Consider the following 6,126-nt stretch of genomic DNA (forward strand, 5'->3'; position numbering starts at 1 on the left):
GTGGGTCTGCAGAGTCTTACATTACAACCTTTCCTAGATGTGTAGTATTCAGGAAATGCCATAGAAGGGTGATTGCTAGGTGCAGCTGTGGAAGTTAGTCCACAGTGCATGGACTGGGAGAACATGAAGAAAAAAAAATGTTATGCTTGGAAATGCAGAGAAACTCCAGCACCCTAAATGGCAGGAGTGTGATTAGTATGGTGTGGACGGGGGAGTGTACATACAAACTCTGGCTGAGTCATTTCCAGAAGTATGAGCCTGATGAGACTTGACCCTGAGTCTTAGTCAAAAATAAGGTTAATTTTTAGGAGCACTAGATTTTTGCCTCTTTCTGGATAAAAACCAAGCTGATTAAAACTTGTAGCAAAGCAGTGGGTTTCACAGGCTTGGGGACTTGGCACCTTAGTCTTGCTGCAGAATTCTCTCCAGTATTCCTGAAGTGGATTTTTTTCTTCCTTCAACAAAGGAGCTTTGCTCAGCATGTGGAGGGCCACACGCAGCTGTTACCAATGCACACCATTGTGTAACTCGGTAGGACATAATCACTCCCAAAGAGTGTGGCTCTCCTGCAGGTATCACCCAGTCCCGGAGCAGGCAGGCTCAAACACACCAGGGCTTCCAGACTTACAGTCGTTGGCCTCAGTCAACACCCAGCTCCCAGCCTTGCCAGCTTCTATCAAGCACAGATCTATATGCCCTGGTGGGTACGTGGGTGCCTCCCACCAGTGCTAATAGGGATTTTATTCATAGCATGCTTTTTTAAATCACACTGAGAATACATGTGATAACATCTCCATTTGCATCAGCTGAGTCTCTTCCCACTGCATCAAGAGAGAACTGAGTAAAAGCAAGGGATTCAGGGCTCTGGAAATCACAATCTGTGAAATGCCAGGGGAAAAGAAACTCATTCAGATTGTTTCACTGAAAAACTGTTTCTCTCTTTTCTGCTTTTCACAAGGCTTCTTTTACCTGCAGATCAAGGTGTTCAGCAATAAAGAGAAGAACGGTCTGCAGGACACAGAGTGCAGCATATCATGATTCAATGCAACAGGAAGACAGGGTCAGTTATTAAAGCATCTGCAGCCTGCAGGGGTTTCAGCATTTTGTAAGGAAAAGGGTTTGAAAAGCTACTTTCAGTCCTGAAGCATTAAATGTACATGCCTACTTTGGTATTTTTTATCATATTTAGTTGAAAGCATTGGGCAGGCATCCACTGCTCAGTGGCTGTAGAGTTTCTATTCCTCTACTCCTGATCCTGCACAATCTTAATTCCAGCCTGTATAAAGCTAGTATAAAAATATATATTAATGCAAATGCTACTACTGCCATGAGTGAGGAAGGCAGCTAAAGATTTTTGCTTGTTAAACACTAGATCAGCAATGCTTTGATATGAAGCCTTACCTACAGAAGGAAAATGCAGTGTTTAGAAAGATTGTACCTAGTCACCTAGAGTCATGGAAATGCAACTGTGCAAGCTGAGGTAGAAAGTACTCACAAAGCTCTACACCCATTGGCAATGATTCACATTTTTATTGATAGAATAGAATAGAATAGAATAGAATAGAATAGAATAGAATAGAATAGAATAGAATAGACCAGACCAGGTTGGAAAACACCTGCAAGATCATCAAGTCCAACCTATCACCCAACACCATCTAATCAACTAAACCATGGCACCAAGCACCCCATCCAGTCTCTTCCTAAACACCTCCGGTGAGGATGACTCCACCACCTCCCTGGGCAGCACATTCCAATGGCCAATCTCTCTCTCTGGGAAGAACTTCTTCCTAACATCTAGCCTAAACCTCCCTTGGCACAGCTTGAGACTGTGTCCTCTTGTTCTGGTGCTGGCTGCCTGGGAGAAGAGACCAAACCCCTCCTGGCTACAACCTCCTTTCAGGTAGCTGTAGATGGCAAGGTCTCCCTCAGGGGGAGACCCCCTCTTCTCCAGGCTAAGCAACCCCAGCTCCCTCAGCCTCTCCTCACAGGGCTGTGCTCCAAACCCCTCCCCAGCTTTGTTGCCCTTCTCTGCACACCTTCCAGCAACTCAACATCTTTCCTAAATTGAGGGGCCCAGAACTGGACACAGGACTCAAGGTGTGGCCTAACCAGTGCTGAGCACAGGGGCAGAATGACTTCCCTGCTCCTTCTGGCCACACTATTCCTGATACAGGCCAGGATGCCATTGGCCTTCTTGGCCACCTGGGCACACTACTGCTTCATGTTCAGCTGCAGTCAACCAGTACCCCCAGGTCCCTTTCTTTTTGGCCGCTTTCCAGCCACTGTGCCCCCAGCCTGTAGCACTGCCTGGGGTTGTTGTGGCCCATGTGTAGAACCCTGAAAATCCTCTTTGCTTTAAAGTTTCTCTTGGGGACGTGTGTTTTCACGAGACAATTTCTTACTTTTATCCTCTCCTGCCCAGAACACAGCCAGTCAAATAAAGGCTGTAACTCTCAGCAAACCCTACCAAATATATAAAAGAATTAGTTAAAGGTATTGTTATTGGCTTTATCATCAGTGAAAATAATGCATTTTCATTACACAGGGATATCCTTATGTTTCTAAGATCTTACAGAAGACAAAGTGATAATATCTATCATGAGGTAGCTATAGTAATTCTAATGAGAAGTATAGGTCATGAGAGTCATACTGTAGCAAAAGCTCATGAATCATCTCCAGCATGGTTCACTCAGTGTCAAACATCTCCATTTATTTATTTTATGTTATTATTTAATTGTTTTAATGTGAAGGCAGAGGACTCTGTTATCAGTGAAAAAAAATCAAGAGAAAAACAGGAGATCATCACAAATCCATTTTACCCATTTTGGTAGTGGTGGTGGTGAGACTTTAAAATGGTCCAAAAGGACCATCCAGTGTTTTGGCCACTGGCTTTCCTTTCACAACAGAGGTAAGATTCCACTTTCTCCATTTTACATAACCCAGTGGGTTGATTAGCAGACAGTAAGGGAAAAGAGGACAAATGCAAACACACCTCATTGAAATAGCACAGTACACAAATATGGCAGGCTCAACACAATTCCTGTTTCTGTAGCAGTGAATTTTAGAGCTAAAACAAATGGCTCCCAACATTTGTTAGCAGCAAGTCCTTTTTTCCAGCCACTTGAATATATTTTTTAAATCTTAATAAAATTAGTATTTTTAGCCTAGGGAAGTGGCTAAAGACTTGAGTCAAGAAGCAGCAGGAGGTCAAGATCTTATGGATGGATATAAAAAGTTTTAAATCTCAAAAAAACCCCCCACACAGTATAAGGCAGAGTCTTTATGTGATAGCACAGCCCTTCAGCATCATCTGCAACCACAGGAAATTAAAGAGCTAAAATTGAAGCTGACAGGCAGAGCTAAGCATAGTGCTGCCTGCAGCACGGTATTTCTTCAGTGTCATTGCCTACAGACCCATGATGCCTGTGGTCCATCCAGCAATAGGTCTGCTGCCAGCTTACAGGCAATCTAAAACTACTTTCATGTTGCAGACCCTGAAACAGAGAGATTTGCAAGCACTGTCAGTGAGGTTGGTTACCAGGAGCAGCCTGGCAGCTCAGGCAGAGCTTAGCACAGGCAGAGCAGTAGAAATTAGCTGCCATCAAGCTCCTTGCTGCTGTGGTTTTTGGGCCAGCTTTAGTGTGCCATGGAAATGAGATTGTGCAGAATTCTTGTCCATTCATTAGAATAATGAAAGGGGAACCTAATTTCCCTCTCCCTGCAATATCCTCTCTCTGTCATTTTTACATAAAATACTTTGCAAAGCTTGATTCATGCAGTTGCTTCCTAATCCAGGTCCAAGAACAGCCTGGATGCAGGGGATGAGCAGGAAGGGGATCACAGCTGTCTTAACACCTGGTGTGTAAGTAAGCCATGCTGCTGTTACTGGCAGGCAGGGTTTATATGCATTTTTCCAGCACAGAGTACAGCAATGAATCCAACAGCAGGGAGGGCAAGGAAGAAAGAGCAGACCATCATCAAGCAGACATGCTTCATGTGTTGACCTTAGCTCATAGCTGAAGTCAGCACACTCATGACTGCATAAATCTACATCAACACTGTATAGACAGGCCATTGGCAGAGAGGTACCACTCTGGAGAACAGAACAAAGCATGTAGTTTCAGAGCCTCCCTCCCTCCCCAAGTTCTTAGAGATTTAAAAAGACAATGGTGTAAATAGGCAGTCCCTCTACTGCTCTAGAAGACCAATTAGAGTTGCTGCCACAGATGATGTCCTTCTAGCCTCCACATCCAGAACTTTCCCCATGACCCCCAGCTTACACTTTTTTTCTTGCCCTATGGATCTCAGTTCAGAGAATACTCAGGTATTTTCTACACTTTAGGAAGACTAGCCTAAAAGTAAACTACCATGTTAACACCTGAGATAAAACAGGGAAAGAGACAAGCCATGTGGAGTGGAATTTTGGTGCTGGATATTGCCTGGATCCTTGTGTCTTTTCCCTGTGGGCTGGGGTTGCCCAAGGCCACTTGCTGCAGCAGCATCAGAACCTTGGAGGAGTCTCTGTGAAAAATCCTGTTATAAGACTTGCCAAGTATGGGAGTTTTAGGCTATGCCTTTAAAAAGTTTTCACAGATCTTGAACAGAAAGTAGTAAAATGTAAATAAATCACTATTAGGTGTAAAGAGGAAAATAATTATAGTTCCAAACAACCTCGCTGGAAAGATAATGGACTTTAGCTAGAAATGTAAACAATTTCTCTCTCACTTCCTAGGGCTAGGAGATACTAATTTGCTTCTGCTTGACCTTGGCTGCACTGCTTTGTTGTGACTGATATTAACTTCTCTGCTTCTGTCTCTTATCTCTTTTGTGCAGGGGGGTAAGGGGGAGGCAGGGAGGGAGAAGCTATTAGCTTCCCCTGGTCCTTGGCCAGGGAGGTTCTTGTGCTGTTTATTAATTGTAAATATCTGTAAATATTGTAAATATTGTGCATTTCATTGTAGATTGTAGTTTTGCTTGTAAATACAGCTTTCGTTTGCTTCCACCTGAGCTGGTCTGGCAAATTTAGTGGAGTGTGTGTGTGTGAATTTTCAACCCACCATACCAAGATAAAGCTGCTGTTCACCTCTTGCTTGAATCTCAGCAGTTCTGTCTCTTAGCCCCACTGTAGACCATTACTGACCATTGTATAAGAAAAAAGACCATAACTGACCCAGCAAGGCTCAGAAAATGTTTGATGTCTGGGCAAACCTCACAGGATGATAGCAGACATGCTATCTGAACAGTAGGCAGTCAAAAGTGTTGAGGAAGCACAAGAGTATGGCAGGGTAAGGAGATCAGCTCAAAAGCAAGATAGAACATACTGGAGAAGTTGAGGACGTGACTGCTTGGTTAGACTGGGGGAGACTAGGAGAGACAGAATTGCAGAGAAATGTCATACACAAATGGTTGGAATTGCAGCTATTTTGCACAGATCACTTTTGAGAACATTTTAATTCCCTAGTTTAAAGAAATGTATTTCTCCTTTCTTCTGTGCATGGAGCAATGCTGCCGGCTTCCGTGTGAGTGAGCGTAGGGGGCTATTGCTCATTCCTAGCCATATGTTTCTGTCAGACTTTTATTTGCACAAGTGACAAATCATTCTGAGCTTTTGAAAAGCTACAGGAGGCATTGCCATTTTTCACTCCTACCTTATGTAGTCACAGCCTGTGCTGCTGTCAAAGAGCAGGCAACTCCCAGGCAGGCAAGAGAGAAGGAACAAGACCCACAGACCAAGGAGATGTGGGCTGTGGAACAGTACCCTTAAATTGCTGTGGAAGTGACCCTTCAGTAGTTACCAGGAGGGCCAGTCACTCTGGAGAGGAAGATGTTCCTTTCTGAAAAGGAAAACAGTGAAACAGAAGACTGGCATCTCTGCCACTGCCTCCCTCTGTTGAGCTATCAAAGAATTCTTAAACCTCTGCAGTTTAAACTTTGTGTCCTCTTAGCACCATTATTCTTAGCCACAGTGCCATCCAGAGGGACCTTGACAGGCTGGAGAGGTGGGCACAAGCTAACCTCATGAGGTTCAATAAGAGCAAGTGCAGGGTCCTGCATCTGGGTCGAGGCAATCCCAGGCTCAAATCCAGGCTGGGCAGTGACTGGCTGGAAAGCAGCCCTGAGGAGAGA

This window comes from Melanerpes formicivorus, unplaced genomic scaffold (genome assembly GCF_026170545.1).
Source record: "Melanerpes formicivorus ecotype bairdi unplaced genomic scaffold, bMelFor1.0.p_v2 SCAF_11, whole genome shotgun sequence".
Taxonomy (NCBI): Eukaryota; Metazoa; Chordata; class Aves; order Piciformes; family Picidae; genus Melanerpes; species Melanerpes formicivorus.